The 20,353-nt window shown below is 38.9% G+C and overlaps 1 long non-coding RNA gene across 2 annotated transcripts in view; it reads left to right on the plus strand.

Moving 5' to 3' along the window:
• The window catches only part of LOC133227569 (uncharacterized), a 356,831-nt gene that overhangs the window by 18,552 nt on the left and 317,926 nt on the right, over nucleotides 1-20,353 (plus strand). The window contains exon 5 of one of the 2 annotated variants that reach the window (XR_009729869.1): nucleotides 17,565-17,879. The exons of the other annotated variant lie outside the window; for it this stretch is intronic. This is a non-coding gene — a long non-coding RNA (uncharacterized LOC133227569). The remainder of the gene's footprint in view (nucleotides 1-17,564; nucleotides 17,880-20,353) is intronic. 2 annotated transcript variants of the gene reach the window in all.

Below are 20,353 nucleotides of genomic sequence, written 5' to 3' on the forward strand. Positions count from 1 at the left end.
CTATAAAACTCCTAGAGGAGAACATAGGCAAAACACTCTCCGACATACATCACAGCAGGATCCTCTGTGACCCACCTCCCAGAATATTGGAAATAAAAGCAAAAATAAACAAATGGGACCTAATTAAACTTAAAAGCTTCTGTTTTTCTGAGGTTAGTCTGATGTCAAGTAGTTAGTAGATGACATTCTAGTACTAGAATGATTTTCCTGAATCCTGATTCAGTGCTTTTTCTACTCCTGCAAATAAAAAGAAAGAATAAGGAAGGAACAATATCATCTCTATTTTATAAAGGAAGAACTTACAGGAAAACCAAACCTTGTAGATGCACACTGAGAAAATCAGTTGGCAAATTGAATAATCATATGTCCATAATGTCCTGGAGAAGGGAAGAGCAACCCATTCTAGTATTCTTGCCTGGAGAATCCCATGAACAGAGGAGTCTGATGGGTTTCAGTCCATGGGGTCGCAAAGAGTCGGACACAACTGAGGTGACTCAGCATGCACACACGCACGTGTCCTTAATCTGGCAATTACTCAAAGAATTCACAAAATAGGAATTACCCAGGCTAATTACCATTTCGTACCTGATTTCTTTCATCTTTTTCAGCAATATATTTTAAAAAAACTTTCTATTCTATATTGGACTCTAGCTGATTAACAATGTTTGGTAGTTCCAGGTGGACAGCAAAGGGACTCAGCCATCCATATACATGTATCCACTCTTCCCCATCCAGGCTGCCACATAACATTGAGCAGAGTTCCCTGTGCTGTACATTGGTTATCCATTTTAAATATAGCCATGTGAACATGTCGATCCCAAACTCCCTAACTATCCCTTCCTTCCATCTTTCCCCCCTGGCAACCATAAGTTCATCTCTAAGTCTGCGAATCTGTTGTTTTCTAAATAAATTCATTGGTGGTGTTTCATTTTTGATTTTGCATATAAGAGATGTTATACAAAATTTCTCCTTCTCTGTCTTACTTCACTCAGTATGACAATCTCTAGGTCCATCCATGTTCCTGCAAATGGCATCGTTTCATTCTTTTCAATGACTAATTTTCCACTGTATATATGTATCACATCTTGATCCATTTCTCTGCTCATGGGTATTTCGATTGCTTCCATGTCCTGGGTATTGTAAACAGTGCTGCAGTGAACATTGGGGTGCATGTATCTTTTCAAATTATGGGTTTTCTCCAGATATACACCCAGGAATGAAATTGCAGGATCATATGGTAACTGATTTTAGTTTTTTAAGGAACCTCCATACTGTTCTCATTAGTGGCTACACTAATTTACATCCCCATCAACAGTGTAGGAAGTCCTTTTCCTCCACACCTTGTTTAGCATTTATAGTTTGCAGACGTTTTGATGATGGCCATTGTGACTTATGTGAGGTAATACCTCTTTATTATCTTGATTTGCATTTCTTGAATAACTAGTGATGTTGAACATTTTTTCTTGTGCCTGTTGGTCATCTGTCTTCTTTGGAGAAATGTCTGTTTAGAGCTTCTACCCATTTTTTGATTGGGTTGTTTGTTTGATATTGAACCATATGAGCTATTTGTGTGTTTTGGCAATGAATTCCTTGTCAGTTGCTTTGCAAACACTTTCTTCCATTCTGTAGGTTGTCTTTTCACTTTGTTTATGGTTTCCTTTGGTGTGCAAAAGTTTTTTAGTTTAATTAGGCCTGATATAAAGCTTCCCAGGTGGTGTAATGGTAAAGAATCTGCCTGCCAGTGTAGGAGATTTAAGAGACATGGGTTCCATCCCTGGGTTGGGAAGATCCTGTGGAGAAGGGACTAGCAACCCACTCCAGTATTCTTGCCTGGAAAACTCCACGGACAGAGGAGCCTGGCTGGCTATAGTCCATGGGATCGCAAAGAGTCAGACGTGACTGAGCTCACACACACACAGAGGCCCCATTTGTTTATTTTTTATCTTTAATCCCATTACTCCAGGAAATAGATCCAAAAAATATTGCTGCAATATGTCAGAAAGTGTTCTGCCTGTGTTTTCCTCTAGGAGTTTTATGGTAATCTGGTCTTGCATTTAGGTCTTTAATCTATTTTGAGTTTATTTTCATATATGGTATTAGAGAATGTTCTGATTTCATCCTTTAGCTGTCCTGTTTTCCCAGCACCACTTATTGAAGAGACTGTCTTTTCCATTCTATTCTTTTATATTCTAGCCTCCTTTGTTGTAGATTAATTGACCGTAGGTGCATGGATGTGTCTCTGGACTTTCTATGCTGTTCCATTGATCTATATTTCTGCTTTTGTGCCACTACCATACTGTCTAGATTACTGTAGCTTTGTAATATAGTATAAAATCTGGGAGTATGACTACTCCAGCTCTGTTATTTCTCAAGATTACTGTGTCTTTTCAAAGACTTTTGTGTTTTGTGTTCAAACTCTTTTGTGTTTCCATAGAACTAAAAAATGGAGAAGGAAATGGCAATCCACTCCAGTACTCTTGCCTGGAAAATCCCATGGATGGAGGAGCCTGGTAGGTTGCAGTCCATGGGGTCACTAACAGGCGGACATAACTCAGCGACTTCACTTTGAGTTTTCACTTTCATACATGGGAGAAGGAAATGGCAACCCGCTCCAGTGTTCTTGCCTGGAGAATCCCAGGGACAGGGGAGCCTGGTGGGCTACCATCTGTGGAGTCGCATGGAGTTGGACACGACTGAAGCAACTTAGCAGCAGCAGCAATAAAAAAAAATTTTTTTGTTCCAATACTGTAAAAGGCACTGATAATTTGATAGGGATTGCATTGAATCTATAGATTGCCTGGTATAGAATGGTCATTTTAACAATATTAATTTGTTTAGTCCAAAACACGGTATATCTTTTCATTCGTATGATCTTCATTTTCTTTCATCAGTGTCTTATAAGTTTTGGAGTACAGGTCTTTTGCTTCCTTAGGTACATTTATTTCTGGATATTTTATTCTTTTTGATTCAGTAGTCAATGGGATTGTTTCCTTAATATCTGATTCTGCTATTTCATTTTTAGTGTAAAGAAATATGACATTTCTCTATTAATTTTATATCATGTAACTTAATTTAATTCATTGATGAGCTCTAGTAGTTTTCTGGTAGCATTTTTAGGATATTCTGTATATATATTCTGTCATCTGCAAACAGTGATGGTTTTACTACTTCTTTTACAATTTGAATTCCTTTTATTTTTTCTCTGATTGCTGTTGCTAAAACTATGTTGAATAAAAGTGATGAGAGTGGGCATCCTTGTTTTGTTCCTGATCTTAGAGGAAATGCTTTCAGCTTTTCACTGTTCAGTATGATGTTAGCTTTGGGTTTGTCATATATGGCCCTTATTATGTTGAAGTATATTCCCTCTGTGCCCACTTTCTGGGGAGTTTTTATCATAAATGGATGTTGAATTTTATCAGAAGCTTTTTCTGTATCTATTGAGGTGATCATATGGTTTTTATTCTTCAATTTTTTAATGTGATGTATCACTTTGATTAGTTTGGAGATATTAAAAAAAAATCCTTGTATCCCTGGAATAAATTTCAGTTGATCATGATTCATGATCCTTATTGGATTCCATTTGCTAGTATATTGTTGAGGATTTTTGCAACTGTATTCATTGGTGATATTGGCCTGTAAATTTCTATTTTTATGGTACCTAAAATAACAATAGAAAAGATCCAAGAAATTAAAGGCTGTTCTTTGAAGAAATAAACAAAATTGATAAGCCTTTAGCCAAATTCACTGAGAAAAAAAGGGCCCAAATCAATAAAATCAGAAATGAAAAAGAAGTTACAAGGATATAAAAGATCCTAAGAGGCTACTGTTAGTAACTGTGGTGACCCAAGGATGAAAGAGTAGGTAAAACCAAGGAGGGTGTTGGAATGCAGGAACAGAAAAACCAGACCCTTATCGTCTTTCCCTCCCCCATGTTGTAACTATTAATGGATTTCAGGTCCTCCTGAGCAGTGTAACCTATCTCCCCTCCTACTCCATAGGGAGAAGGTATTTGCCCTACTCTTCCCCCAACCCAGTATATGTGCCTCATCCAATCAGCAAATGACCTGCAAGACCCTTATTCTACTCCTTGTACCCTGGGTATAAAAGTGGACTAAGGACCCCTGTTCAATGTCAGTTCTCCCTTGATCTGGCCTGCTGTTCTAACAGCGTCTCCCACCCTAATAAACTTTATTTCCCTTTCATTCTCTTTCATGTCTGGAAATTCTTTTCCAACCGATGCCCGGACCATGACAGTAACTCTGTACCTATAAAATGGACAACTTTGAAGAAACAGACATATTCTTAGATACTCATAAGGCTGAACCAGGAAGAAATAGAAAATGCAAATAGACCAATTCCCAGCACTGAAATTGAATCAGTAATTTAAAAACTCCCAACGAACAAAAATCTAAGACAGATGGCTTTACATGTGAATTCTACCATTTAGAGTAAACACCTATCCTTCTGAAACTATTCCAAAAAGTTACAGAGGAAGGAATACTTCTGGACTCATTATGTGAGGTCTTCATACCAATGACCACCTATCCTTCTGAGACTATTCCACATCAGCAATGTGTTTTACTGCAACTTTTTTTTTCTTTTTAAAAATTGTTTATTAACCATTATAAGTCACATAGGTCAGTACAGTTTTGTACTTTTCTCTTTGTGAAAAATAATATGTGGTTCTAAGCACTTACTTAAAAAAAAAAGTCAAAACAATACAAGACAGATCCAGCCAGGAGAGACTTAGACTTGGGATAATTGATAGCTGATTATGTGCTAATTGTTTCTTCTGCTCAAAATTAATGACATACATTACTTGTAAACACAGTCAGGCTAAAGGGTTTTTCAGTGGGTGCTAGGCAAATAACAAAGGTCAAAATTGGGAGTCTTTACATTTCTGACTGTTGTCCTTTATTATTCTTTAAGTATTTCAGAAAGAGCGGTTTCTGCAGAAAGGTTGGTTACTAGTGATTAAGTGTAAGTAGCCTGTGGTATTCTTGTAGGCAGTTAGAATTGGAAAAGTTCTGAATGTTGAACTGATGTTATCGTTTATATTTAAACCACATTTACTGACTGAAAAATTTAGGTAATGAGTCTCTTTTAGTGATCTCCTGAAATAAATCAAAGCTTCTTTTCGACACGTCCTGGCTCCCAGCGCTTATCCGAACAGCGTTGTTGTGACTCTTGGAACATTAAACTCTTCTGATTTTCCTGACTGGTCATTTGAGGACAAGATAAAAGATTCAGGATGAATGGGAAAATGTCTCTGAAGGCAGTTGTTTCTAGTTCTAAGGTATAATAAAAAAGTTGTTGAAATACCACGTCTGACTTTAAAACAGAAAAATATTCATGACTTTATGAGACCTGATCTATAGGCGGGGAGAGACCATCTGTCTCCTAGAGTTTACTTGGGATTAAAGTCCCTATTTTGTCAAGAAAAACACACACAGAAAAACATTCCACTCCCCTAAAAACATTCTACTCCCCTTGAATAGGACTAAACATGTCTCAAGTGTGCTAATGTCTTATACATAGTTATTTTATTAGGTTGTGGTCATATGTTTGATTTAACTGACCACATGTAGCTAAATCACTCCAACATATGACTAAATAGAAATTCTGGCCAAGTGTTTAATTTTTTTCTTGGTCTTGTACATTGGTTTCTTACATTTTAAGACCATCAGAAGCTTACATTCAGTTCAGTTCAGTCGCTCAGTCGTGTCCGACTCTTTGCGACCCCATGAATCGCTGCATGCCAGACCTCCCTGTCCATCACTAACTCCCAGAGTTCACCCAGACTCACGTCCATCGAGTCAGTGATGCCATCCAGCCATGTCATCCTCTGTCGTCCCCTTCTCCTCCTGCCCCCAATCCTTCCCAGCATCAGAGTCTTTTCCAATGAGTCAACTCTTTGCATGAGGTGGCCAAAGTACTGGAGTTTCAGCTTTAGCATCATTCCTTCCAAAGAAATCCCAGGGCTGATCTCCTTCAGAATGGACTGGTTGGATCTCCTTGTAGTCCAAGGGACTCTCAAGAGTCTTCTCCAACACCACAGTTCAAAAGCATCAATTCTTCGGCACTCAGCCTTCTTCACAGTCCAACTCTCACATCCATACATGACCACAGGAAAAACCATAGCCTTGACTAGACGGACCTTTGTTGGCAAAGTAATGTCTCTGCTTTTGAATATGCTATCTAGGTTGGTCATAACTTTCCTTCCAAGGAGTAAGTGTCTTTTAATTTGATGGCTGCAGTCACCATCTGTAGTGATTTTGGAGCCCACAAAAATAAAGTCTGACACTGTTTCCACTGTTTCCCCATCTATTTCCCATGAAGTGATGGGACCAGATGCCATGATCTTCGTTTTCTGAATGTTGAGCTTTAAGTCAACTTTTTCACTCTCCACTTTCACTTTCATCAAGAGGCTTTTGAGTTCCTCTTCACTTTCTGCCATGAGGGTAGTGTCATCTGCATATCTGAGGTTATTGATATTTCTCCCGGCAATCTTGATTCCAGTCTGTGCTTCCTCCAGTCCAGCGTTTCTCATGATGTACTCTGCATAGAAGTTAAATAAGCAGGGTGACAATATATAGTCTTGACGTACTCCTTTTCCTATTTGGAACCAGTCTGTTGTTCCATGTCCAGTTCTAACTGTTGCTTCCTGACCTGCATACAGCTTTCTCAAGAGGCAGATCAGGTGGTCTGGTATTCCCATCTCTTGAAGAACTTTCCACAGTTTATTGTGATCCACACAGTCAAAGGCTTTGGCATAGTCAGTAAAGCAGAAAGAGATGTTTTTCTGGAACTCTCTTGCTTTTTCCGTGATCCAGTGGATGTTGGCAGTTTGATCTCTGGTTCCTCTACCTTTTCTAAAACCAGCTTGAACATCTGGAAGTTTACATTAAAGTTTAACAAATCATTGAGAATGTGTATCTTTATTTTTTTTAATTTTATTTTATTTTTAAATTTACCATATTGTATTAGTTTTGCCAAATATCGAAATGAATCCGCCACAGGTATACCTGTGTTCCCCATCCTGAACCCTCCTCCCTCCCCATACCCTCCCTCTGGGTCATCCCAGTGCACCAGCCCCAAGCATCCAGTATCGTGCATCGAACCTGGACTGGCGACTCGTTTCATACATGATATTATACATGTTTCAGTGCCATTTTCCCAAATCTCCCCACCCTCTCCTTCTCCCACAGAGTCCATAAGACTGATCTATACATCAATGTCTCTTTTGCTGTCTCGTACACAGGGTTATTGTTACCATCTTTCTAAATTCCATATATATGCGTTAGTATACTGTATTGGTGCTTTTCTTTCTAGCTTACTTCACTCTGTATAATAGGTTCCAGTTTCATCCATCTCATTAGAACTGATTCAAATGTATTCTTTTTAATGGCTGAGTAATACTCCATTGTGTATATGTACCACTGCTTTCTTTATCCATTCATCTGCTGATGGGCATCTAGGTTGCTTCCATGTCCTGGCTATTATGAACAGTGCTGCGATGAACATTGGGGTACACGTGTCTCTTTCCCTTCTGGTTTCCTCAGTGTGTATGCCCAGCAGTGGGATTGCTGGATCATAAGGCAGTTCTATTTCCAGTTTTTTAAGGAATCTCCACACTGTTCTCCATAGTGGCTGTAACAGTTTGCATTCCCACCAACAGTGTAAGAGAGTTCCCTTTTCTCCACACCCTCTCCAGCATTTATTGCTTGTAGACTTTTGGATCGCAGCCATTCTGACTGGCATGAAATGGTACCTCATAGTGGTTTTGATTTGCATTTCTCTGATAATGAGTGATGTTGAACATCTTTTCATATGTTTGTTAGCCATCTGTATGTCTTCTTTGGAGAAATGTCTATTTAGTTCTTTGGCCCATTTTTTGATTGGGTCATTTATTTTTCTGGAATTGAGCTGTAGGAGTTGCTTGTATATTTTTGAGATTAGTTGTTTGTCAGTTGCTTCATTTGCTATTATTTTCTCCCATTCTGAAGGCTGCCTTTTCACCTTGCTAATAGTTTCCTTTGTTGTGCAGAAGCTTTTAAGTTTAATTAGGTCCCATTTGTTTATTTTTGCTTTTATTTCCAATATTCTGTGAGGTGGGTCATAGAGGATCCTGCTGTGATGTATGTCGGAGAGTGTTTTGCCTATGTTCTCCTCTAGGAGTTTTATAGTTTCTGGTCTTACGTTGAGATCTTTAATCCATTTTGAGTTTATTTTTGTGTATGGTGTTAGAAAGTGTTCTAGTTTCATTCTTTTACAAGTGGTTGACCAGTTTTCCCAGCACCACTTGTTAAAGAGATTGTCTTTAATCCATTGTATATTCTTGCCTCCTTTGTCAAAGATAAGGTGTCTATATGTGGGAGGATTTATCTCTGGGCTTTCTATTTTGTTCCATTGATCAATATTTCTGTCTTTGTGCCAGTACCATACTGTCTTGATGACTGTGGCTTTGTAGTAGAGCCTGAAGTCAGGTAGGTTGATTCCTCCAGTTCCATTCTTCTTTCTCAAGATAGCTTTGGCTATTCGAGGTTTTTTGTATTTCCATACAAATTGTGAAATTATTTGTTCTAGCTCTGTGAAGAATACCGTTGGTAGCTTGATAGGGATTGCATTGAATCTATAAATTGCTTTGGGTAGTATACTCATTTTCACTATATTGATTCTTCCAATCCATGAACATGGTATATTTCTCCATCTATTAGTGTCCTCTTTGATTTCTTTCACCAGTGTTTTATAGTTTTCTATATATAGGTCTTTAGTTTCTTTAGGTAGATATATTCCTAAGTATTTTATTCTTTCTGTTGCAATGGTGAAAGGAATTGTTTCCTTAATTTCTCTTTCTGTTTTCTCATTATTAGTGTATAGGAATGCAAGGGATTTCTGTGTGTTGATTTTATATCCTGCAACTTTACTATAATCATTGATTAGTTCTAGTAATTTTCTGGTGGAGTCTTTAGGGTTTTCTATGTAGAGTATCATGTCATCTGCAAATAGTGAGAGTTTTACTTCTTCTTTTCCAATTTGGATTCCTTTTATTTCTTTTTCTGCTCTGATTGCTGTGGCCGAAACTTCCAAACTATGTTGTATAGTAATGGTGAAAGTGGGCACCCTTGTCTTGTTCCTGACTTTAGAGGAAATGCTTTCAATTTTTCACCATTGAGGATAATGTTTGCTGTGGGTTTGTCATATATAGCTTTTATTATGTTGAGGTATGTTCCTTCTATTCCTGCTTTCTGGAGAGTTCTTATCATAAATGGATGTTGAATTTTGTCAAAGGCTTTCTCTGCATCTATTGAGATAATCATATGGTTTTTATTTTTCAATTTGTTAATGTGGTGTATTACATTGATTGATTTGCGGATATTGAAGAATCCTTGCATCCCTGGGATAAAGCCCACTTGGTCATGGTGTATGATCTTTTTAATGTGTTGTTGGATTCTGATTGCTAGAATTTTCTTACGTATTTTTGCATCTATGTTCATCAGTGATATTGGCCTGTAGTTTTCTTTTTTTGTGGGATCCTTGTCAGGTTTTGGTATTAGGGTGATGGGGGCCTCATAGAATGAGTTTGGAAGTTTACCTTCCTCTGCAATTTTCTGGAAGAGTTTGAGTAGGATAGGTGTTAGCTCTTCTCTAAATTTTTGGTAGAATTCAGCTGTGAAACCGTCTGGACCTGGGCTTTTGTTTGCTGGAAGATTTTTGATTACAGTTTCAATTTCCGTGCTTGTGATGGGTCTGTTAAGATTTTCTATTTCTTCCTGGTCCAGTTTTGGAAAGTTGTACTTTTCTAAGAATTTGTCCATTTCTTCCACGTTGTCCATTTTATTGGCATATAATTGTTGATAGTAGTCTCTTATGATCCTTTGCATTTCTGTGTTGTCTGTTGTCATCTCTCCATTTTCATTTCTAATTTTATTGATTTGATTTTTCTCCCTTTGTTTCTTGATGAGTCTGGCTAATGGTTTGTCAATTTTATTTATCATTTCAAAGAACCAGCTTTTGGCTTTGTTGATTTTTGCTATGGTCTCTTTTGTTTCTTTTGCATTTATTTCTGCCCTAATTTTTAAGATTTCTTTCCTTCTACTAACCCTGGGGTTCTTCATTTCTTCCTTTTCTAGTTGCTTTAGGTGTAGGGTTAGGTTATTTATTTGACTTTTTTCTTGTTTCTTGAGGTATGCCTGTATTGCTATGAACTTTCCTCGTAGGACTGCTTTTAAAGTGTCCCACAGGTTTTGGGTTGTTGTGTTTTCATTTTCATTCATTTCTATGCAAATTTTGATTTCTTTTTTGATTTCTTCTGTGATTTGTTGGTTATTCAGCAGCGTGTTGTTCAGCCTCCATATGTTGGAATTTTTAATAGTTTTTCTTCTGTAATTGAGATCTAATCTTACTGCATTGTGGTCAGAAAAGATGCTTGGAATGATTTCTATTTTTTTGAATTTACCAAGGCTAGATTTATGGCCCAGGATGTGATCTATCCTGGAGAAGGTTCCATGTGTGCTTGAGAAAAAGGTGAAATTCATTGTTTTGGGATGAAATGTCCTATAGATATCAATTAGGTCTAACTGGTCTATTGTATCATTTAAAGTTTGTGTTTCCTTGTCAATTTTCTGTTTAGTTGATCTATCCATAGGTGTGAGTGGGGTATTAAAGTCTCCCACTATTATTGTGTTATTGTTAATCTCTCCTTTCATACTTGTTAGCATTTGTCTTATATATTGCAGCGCTCCCGTGTTGGGTGCATATATATTTATAATTGTTATATCTTCTTGGATTGATCCTTTGATCATTATGTAGTGACCATCTTTGTCTCTTTCCACAGCCTTTGTTTTAAAGTCTATTTTATCTGATATGAGTATTGCTACTCCTGCTTTCTTTTGGTCCCTATTTGCATAGAAAATCTTTTTCCAGCCCTTCATTTTCAGTCTGTATGTGTCCCCTGTTTTGAGGTGTGTCTCTTGTAGACAACATATGTAGGGGTCTTGTTTTTGTATCCATTCAGCCAGTCTTTGTCTTTTGGTTGGGGCATTCAACCCATTTACGTTTAAGTTAATTACTGATAAGTATGATCCCGTTGCCATTTACTTTATTGTTTTGGGTTGGAGTTTATACACCATTTTTGTGTTTCCTGTCTAGAGAATATCCTTTAGTATTTGTTGGAGAGCTGGTTTGGTGGTGCTGAATTCTCTCAGCTTTTGCTTGTTTGAGAAGCTTTTGATTTCTCCTTCATATTTGATTGAGATCCTTGCTGGGTACAATAATCTGGGCTGTAGGTTATTTTCTTTCATCACTTTAAGTATGTCTTGCCATTCCCTCCTGGCTTGAAGAGTTTCTATTGAAAGATCAGCTGTTATTCTTATGGGAATTCCCTTGTGTGTTATTTGTTGTTTTTCCCTTGCTGCTTTTAATATTTGTTCTTTGTGTTTGATCTTTGCTAATTTGATTAATGTGTGTTTTGGGGCGTTTTGCCCTGGGTTATACTGTTTGGGACTCTCTGGGTTTCTTGGACTTGGGTGATTATTTCCTTCCCCATTTTAGGGAAGTTTTCAACTATTATCTCTTCAAGTATTTTCTCATAGTCTTTCTTTTTGTCTTCTTCTTCTGGGACCCCTATGATTCAAATGTTGTAGCGTTTAATATTGTCCTGGAGGTCTCTGAGATTGTCCTCATTTCTTTTAATTTGTTTTTCTTTTATCCTCTCTGATTCATTTATTTCTACCATTCTGTCTTCTAATTCACTAATTCTATCTTCTGCCTCTGTTATTCTACTATTTGTTGCCTCTAGAGTGTTTTTAATTTCATTTATTGCATTATTCATTATATATTGACTCTTTTATTTCTTCTAGGTCCTTATTAAACCTTTCTTGCATCTTCTCAATCTTTGTCTCCAAGCTATTTATCTGTGATTCCATTTTGATTTCAAGATTTTGGATCAATTTCACTATCATTTGGAATTCTTTATCAGGTAGATTCCCTATCTCTTCCTCTTTTGTTTGGTTTGGTGGGCATTTATCCTGTTCCTTTATCTGCTGGGTATTCCTCTGTCTCTTCATCTTGTTTAAGTTGCTGAGTTTGGGGTGTCCTTTCTGTATTCTGGAAGTTTGTGGAGTTCTCTTTATTGTGGCATTTCCTCGCTCTGTGTGGGTTTGTACAGGTGGCTTGTCAAGGTTTCTTGGTTAGGGAAGCTTGTGTCGGTGTTCTGGTGGGTGGAGCTGTATTTCTTCTCTCTGGAGTGCAATGAAATGTCCAGTAATGAGTTATGTTTATTTTAGATCAAACAGTGTTTGCTGTGTCAACAATTTAGGCATGTGCTATAGAAGTTATGGTAGTTATTCAGGTTTTTATGAAGTCAAAATGAATAGTAAGATACATTCATGTTGGGCAGGAAGAAAGTTTGCTGTACCCTTCTAGGTTCTTCTGGCTTGTCTAAGAATTGAGTTGACATGAGAGAGATTAACAAGAGAAAATCAAAATTTTAATGACCTATGTACAATGGGAGATATCCGGAAAGAAAAACTGAATAACTACCTCAAATGGCTGAGACCCTCACCTTTAAATACCACCTTTAGCTAAAGAAAAAAGAGGATTGTTGGGGGTAGTGGTTTGGGACTTCAGAAGGGAAGAAGGCAATGCCAATGGAAGTAGAAAAACAAATATTTGGTGAATAAATATTTGCTGGGTCATGAAGAGGAGGCCTGGGAGATAGAGAGGAATTTTGACAGACATTTCCAGCTTCCTTCTTATCTATACACCTACTTCCTACTGTAGTTATTTAGGGGGATAGCCCCCTTCCTGAAGAGGCCCTCCATCTAAACGGTTTTGGGGGCAGTTATGGGAAAAGCCAATGTTTATTCTTCAGTCTTCTGGGTGTTAATTGTTTTCAGTTCAAAATAATCCACATGATGAGACATTTTGGGGTGGCAGATTTTGCTCTCCTACACTCACAAGGGAGGTGCTGTAGGGTTGCTGGGAAAACAAAGATTTGCACCTTGAATCTGTTTATAACTTTGACAGTTTCATTAGTCTGGGTCCCTGTTCTCTCAATTATAAAATAATCTTTACCTCAAGTGGTATTTGGCATATGTATCAATTTATGCCTTTTATGTATTTAGTATGTGCTATATTATTTTATATTTGTAAAATATGGTTATATAAATGAACAGGCTTTTGACATGTTTCTCTGGTGATTCAGATGGTAAAGAATCCACCTGAAATGTGGGAGACCTGGGTTCAATCCCTGGTTTGGGAGGATCCCCTGGAGAAGGGAATAGCAACCCATTCAAGTATTCTTGCCTGGAGAATTCCATGGACAGAGGAGTCTGGCGGGGTACAGTCCATAGGTCTCAAAGAGTCAAACGTAACTGACTAACCCTTTACATTGTAAAAAGTCATATTACATTGCTTATATTTGTTTCATAAATTTGTTTTTAGGATCAGTGAGTTAAGAATTCTGACTTTTCAAAATTCTTTTAGTGTTTTTCATTCTTCCCAATAACTAAGCCAAAAGTGTTTGGATTTTAAAGAAAGCTGGAGATAATCACACTAGTCTTTGTTGGGAGAATGGTCATTGTAGTCAAACTTCATCTTTTGGGGTTACTTGATTCTTGTATTTTTCCTCAAAATTTTGTGTTGTGTGGAAGTTGACAAAGTGTGTTAATAAGACTCAACTGACAAAACGGCATTCTTGTCACTCTGTCTCCAGGGACCCTTGGCATTACAGTGATCCCTCATACCTGCAGGGTAGGGGGGACTAGTTTCATGAACCTCTCTGTACCCTCATTCCAAAATCTGAAGATGTGCAAGGCCCTTATATAAAATGGTGTAGCATTTGCACATAACCTGTACACACCCTCCTGTATGCTTTAAATCATCTCTAGGTTACTTATAATACCTAATACAATGTAAATGTTATGTAAATAGTTGCTGACTGACAAATTCAAGGTTTTCTTTTTGGAACTTTCTGGAAATTTTTTCCCCGACTATTTTTAGTCCATGGTCGGTTGAATCTGTGCATATGGAACCCTTGGATATGGAGGGATGAGTGCATTTGGAGTGGGTAGGTGGAAGTGAGGGACTTAATTTCCTTCTGGATTCTTTTCTTTTCCTTCTTCATTGAAATTACCACTGTAGGTGGTGTATCTATGTAATGGTCTGGTGGCCTGGGCAGTACCTGGGGGAAGGGTGAAGCTCAAGAGACACAACAGTGAAGATTCAGTAGTTTCTGACTGTTAAATTCTGAAATTAGTCCTTAATAGGTAAGAGAGAGAGGTTACTTTAAAGAACTAGTTAATTTTGTCCCCAGGGGATATTTGACAATGCCTGGAACATTTCTGATTAACTTAGCAGTTCTTCAGATCAGATCAGATCAGATCAGTTGCTCAGTCGTGTCCGACTTTTGCGACCCCATGAATCGCAGCACGCCAGGCTTCCCTGTCCATCACCAACTCCTGGAGTTCACGCATACTCATGTCCATCGAGTCAGTGATGCCATCCAGCCATCTCATCCTCTGTTGTCCCCTTCTCCTCCTGCCCCCAATCCCTCCCAGCATCAGGGTCTTTTCCAATGAATCAACTCTTCGCATGAGGTGGCCAAAGTACTGGAGTTTCAGCTTTAGCATCATTCCTTCCAAAGAAATCCCAGGGCTGATCTCCTTCAGAATGGACTGGTTGGATCTCCTTGCAGTCTAAGGGACTCTCAAGAGTCTTCTCCAACACCACAGTTCAAAAGCATCAATTCTTCGGCACTCAGCCTTCTTCACAGTCCAACTCTCACATCCATACATGACCACAGGAAAAACCATAGCCTTGACTAGACGAATCTTTGTTGGCAAAGTAATGTCTCTGCTTTTGAATATGCTATCTAGGTTGGTCATAACTTTCCTTCCAAGGAGTAAGCGTCTTTTAATTTGATGGCTGCAGTCACCATCTGTAGTGATTTTGGAGCCCAAAGAAATAAAGTCTGACACTGTTTCCACTGTTTCCCCATCTATTTCCCATGAAGTGATGGGACCAGATGCCATGATCTTCGTTTTCTGAATGTTGAGCTTTAAGTCAACTTTTTCACTCTCCACTTTCACTTTCATCAAGAGGCTTTTGAGTTCCTCTTCACTTTCTGCCATGAGGGTAGTGTCATCTGCATATCTGAGGTTATTGATATTTCTCCTGGCAATCTTGATTCCAGCTGGTGCTTCTTCCAGCCCAGCATTTCTCATGATGTACTCTGCATAGAAGTTAAATAAGCAAGGTGACAATATACAGCCTTGACGTACTCCTTTTCCTGTTTGGAACCAGTCTGTTGTTCCATGTCCAGTTCTAACTGTTGCTTCCTGACCTGCATACAGCTTTCTCAAGAGGCAGATCAGGTGGTCTGGTATTCCCATCTCTTGAAGAACTTTCCACAGTTTATTGTGATCCACACAGTCAAAGGCTTTGGCATAGTCAGTAAAGCAGAAAGAGATGTTTTTCTGGAATTCTCTTGCTTTTTCCGTGATCCAGTGGATGTTTGCAATTTGATCTCTGGTTCCTCTGCCTTTTCTAAAACCAGCTTGAACATCAGGAAGTTCAAGGTTCACATATTGCTGAAGCCTGGCTTGGAGAATTTTGAGCATTACTTTACTAATGTGTGAGATGAGTGCAATTGTGCAGTAGTTTGAGCATTCTAAGGCATAAGCTGTTCTTGGCAACTGTTAATTTCCTCTCAAACTCCTTCTGTTCTGCCTTACCCCACCCCCAAGCCAGTCTTCCTTTCATTAGTCTTGTTACGATGAACTACCTCAAAACCATGAAACAAAATATAATCTTGTATCACAAAGGTAAATATTAATAGGAAACACAGGGGAGACTGTGTGTGCACGTGTGCGCGTGCGCGTGCCTGAGCTACTGGCATTAGTGGGTAGAGGCCAGTGATACTGGTAGACTGTCTACAGTGTAGAGGATAGCTCTTCACAACAGAGAATTCTCTGGTTAAATGCGTCAATAGCATTGAGTTTGAGTAACCCTGTTTTAAAAGAACTGACTTTTCAACCTGTGAATCTTGAGTATAAAGAAATAAAGGTATTAATGTACATCATTAAAAACGTGTTGATTGGAATAATGCAATTTAGAACATTTCAGGAAAAATTGTAGAAAAACAAAGTCAAGTTTGACAACAATTATCAAAGTACCGTTAGGGGAACTTTTATTCATTCAGTCATTCAGTGAATATTCACTGAATGTCAGCTGTGAGCCAGTCCATGTTCTAGGTATTCTAGGTGTTCAAACAGCTCTGGGGATGTTTGGTGACTCTTTCCTTATTAAGAGGATGGACCTGTAAGGCCCTTAGGTCTAATGTCATCAAACATGCAGAAATCATAAAATTCACTGCCCTGCCACCATTCTGGGTCCATCCTCACCAAGTTCGTGTGAAGATTTTGTTTCCCTGTGTGTCCGAAAGTACACAATTTAGACGAGCTGAAGTTACATTCCCCTGTGTGAAGTGGTCCCTGGGCAGTTACTCTCTTACAGGCTTGGTTTGTATAAATTAGCATCCCCGAGTTTTATTACTCTGAGATATTGGTCATATAGCTTCTGGTCCTGTGTGGTTGTGTGCCAGAGCAGTTTACTGACGTGCATGCAGCATTGTGGGTGCTGTGTGGATGGTCATCTTATTTTTTCTACATTCCTACTGTTTTTCCAGTATATACTTTAATTGACCTTACAACAGTAAATTGTTTATTTTTAGAGGAAAAGAAAATAAATGCAAATACTCAACTTGTTCTCAGTATTTGCGACCTTCTTTTTGGGATGTGTTAGTACTACTTTTTGTTGACTGAGATTTGTATAACCTATCGCCATCAGTTCAGTTCTGTCACTCAGTCGTGTCCGACTCTTTGCGACCCCGTGAACCGCAGCACGCCAGGCCTCCCTATGCATCCAATCCTATCCAATCCCTGTCCTCCCTATCCTATCCAATTGTGCCATCATGAACTCATTAATTTTTACATAAAAAAGATATTATCCAGCTTAAAATAATGCCCTTTCATTGAACTCCTGCAGCATTTATTGTTGGATTACTTACTTTGAGTAATTTTGACTTTTGTTGTCATTCAGATTCACATGTATTCCAGTTATAACCCAAGTAGAATGTAAGCTCTCAGAGTGTATAAATCAGGGTCTATAACCTCCTGGAAACTTCTAGGAGCCTAACATAGTCTGGGTACTCCTTGGGTAATCATTGATCCTAGCTTTTAGCTACTGTTTACCCAGAATGTACAAGGTGTCACAGGCTCTATAGGAGTTATCTTGCAGGCAGTGAGTGGGCTCAGATTTATTACGTGTTTTGAAGACCCAGCTACTCAGTTAAATGATCCAGAGTAGAGTGAAGAAAATGCACCCATTATTAGGATGGTGCTAAAGTAATTGCAGTTTTGCATTGTTTCACTTTGCCATTTAATATTGGAATTCATTCTTAAATAAATGTGGTTATGTTATATATCATTTTAATGCACATTTCTTGCTTTGTGTTTTTGCTAATGAATTATTACTTGCTATTTATTTTCTATGTATTTTAGACTGTGGAAATGATAGACCAAAAGCAAATTTGAGTGATTTTCTTATTCGAGTTCAAAATGAGTCATAAAGCAGCAGAGACAGCTTACAACATCAACAATGCATTTGACCCAGGAACTGCTAATGAATGTACAGTGCAGTGGTGGTTCAAGAAGTTTTGCAAAGGAGATGAGAGCCTTGACGATGAGGAGCTTAGTGGCCAGCCATTGGAAGTTGACAGTGATCAACTGAGAGCAATCATTGAAGCTGATCCTCTTACAACTACTTGAGAAGTTGCCCAGTAACTCAACGTCGACCTTCTATGGTCGTTTGGAAAGGTGAAAATTGGAAAGGTGAAAAACCTCAATAAATGGGTGCCTCATGAGCTGACCGCAGATTAAAAAATAGCCATTTTGGAGTGTTATCTTCTCTTATTCTGTGTAACAAGAACAAACGATTTCTCAATCGAATTGTGATGTGTGAGGGAAATGGATTTTATTCGACAACCAGTGATAACCAGTTCAGTGGCTGAACCAAGAAGAAGCCCCAGAGCACTCCCCAAAGCCAAACTTGTACCAAAAAAAGGGTCACGGTCACTATTTGGTGGTCTGCTGCCCATCTGATCCACTACAGCTTTCTGAATCCTGGCGAAACAATTACCTCTGAGTAGTATGCTACTGCACTTGCTTGTTTCTGGCTGTTGGAGTACAACACCCAGAAACAAGCAAGTCCAGTGGTCCACAGGATATCATCCAAGGTTGTGCCGCACTGGCTGGGACCAGAATTAGCCCTTTGAGGTGAGGCTTTGTCTCTTTCTGGTGTTCAGATCCTAGAGGCAGAGACCGTTACTGCATCTCTCGCTACCACCCGAGACTGCAGGAGTTCGCTCTCCCTGGTCTCTTGTCCCCATGTAATTTGTTTTAGAAAAAAACACTGGTTGTTTGTTCCTTTTCCTTTGTAAAGGGTCTGGGAAACAGGATACTTAGTGAGGTCAGTTTTCAGGTGTAACCGGTTTGCTAGAGTGAGGACTCAGTTCAGTTCTCATGTGTCTCACACACTAGTAGACAAGGCCAGGGTGGTAACTGGAAGTACAAAGTGAACATCTATTAAACCTATCCTGGCTTATTTTAATGTAACTATTACTAAGCCTTGGGTTTAAAATAAAAGACAAATCTGGGACAAATACAGTGGGTAGGACATCAGGATAACAGATGCACACCTGGACCACCCAGGCACTCTAGGATGTGAGCTTCTTCTAAGGAGAAGGGTCTTGATCACATCCAGAAAAAGAAGGTCAGCAGAGCTGAAGTGTATTGAGTGGTGCAGAGGGCTGCACGAGATGGGACTGCACAGGTGGAGGTGAGCAAGACAGAATGGGAGGGGCTTCGAGGCTGCTGGGAGGGTTTTGGCTTTTATTTTAGGTGTAATGAAAAGTCATTGGAGAGTTTTCATCAGGGGAGCAACGTGATCTGATTTGCACTTTTAGAAGCCTACTCTTGCTTTTTATGAAATATGGAACTTTGGGTGCAGGAATGATGGGTAGGCAAGCAGGAAGAGATTTTAGTAGCCCAAGTGAAGGTGGCTTAGAGAATAAAGAAATGGTATTGTCAGTGAAAAACTAGTCAATCTAAGAAAGCAATGGAAAATTTTATTCGAGTCAAATTTGAGTATTATAACCCAGGAAGAGCATCTCAGAAAGCTCTGAGAACTGTTCTGCCACTTAGAAATCAAGGCACAATTAAGTTTGTTTCTTTTTTTTTTTTTTTTGAGACAGAAGGCTGTACATCAAATGATGTATTATTGACAGTTTATATAATCCAGCTCTAAGTGTCATCCTGGTGGGCCATGTGACCCTTTACAAGATCAGAAGCGGTTCTGCCTTTTAAGGAGTTGTCTTGTTGATGCTAGAGATTGTTGCTCCTTAAGGTTAAGCAGGTATTCCTGCCGATGGAGGAGGGAGGTCTGGTCAATGCATAATGCAGATACACAAAGCACAGTTGGGGGAGAGAGGAGACCAAAGGGCAGAGAAGAAGTTGTATGTTTACACTTTTCTTGTTTTGCCATAAAATACAAATTTTATTTCACAGAATGAAATGGTTCGAGTTAAAATATGTTTTGGAGTTATGACTGTTGATGGGGTATGAGACAATTTAATTTGGGGTATGAGAATAAAAAGTAACTGTTAGGCTTCTGGCTTGTGTAGCCAGGTGGGCTGTAGTGTCATTTGCTATAAGGTAAACATGGTAGATAAACCTGGATGGGGGAGAATCAGGAGTGCAGTTCTGAAATAAATGCCTTTCAGAGTTCAGGGAAGAAGGGTGGACTTGTAGAGGGAGGTTTGTGAGAATGAAGTGTACAGGTAGTATCTAAAAAATGTGGATGAGCTGAGAACAAGCAGCTGGTTAGGCAGGAAGGATGCCAGACAATGTAGTTCTACAAGAGGAGGAAGTGTCTCAAGGAGAGGGGAATCCTAAGGAGCTGAGCTCTGTGGGGAGTTTGGAAAAAGGGCAGGGAAGTCACATTGGTTTGGGCATGATGGAGATTTTTGGTGATCTCGCTTACAATAGTTTCTGTGGAATGGTGGTGACCAGATCCAGTTAGATCAAATTGATGATCAGCTAAGAAGTAAGGAAGTGAAGAGAATGACTTTAGAGATCAACATAGAGAAGTATTACTGGGAAAGGAACCATAAAAAGAGGGGAGGGCTTACAGCTCTGAGGAGGTGTGATCATGGGAACGTAATTCTGTCTTTCTCTCTCTGCATTTATGGATTCATCCATCAATCACCTGATGCACTGATCCATCCATCACC

This window comes from Bos javanicus, chromosome 16 (assembly GCF_032452875.1).
Source record: "Bos javanicus breed banteng chromosome 16, ARS-OSU_banteng_1.0, whole genome shotgun sequence".
Classification (NCBI taxonomy): Eukaryota; Metazoa; Chordata; class Mammalia; order Artiodactyla; family Bovidae; genus Bos; species Bos javanicus.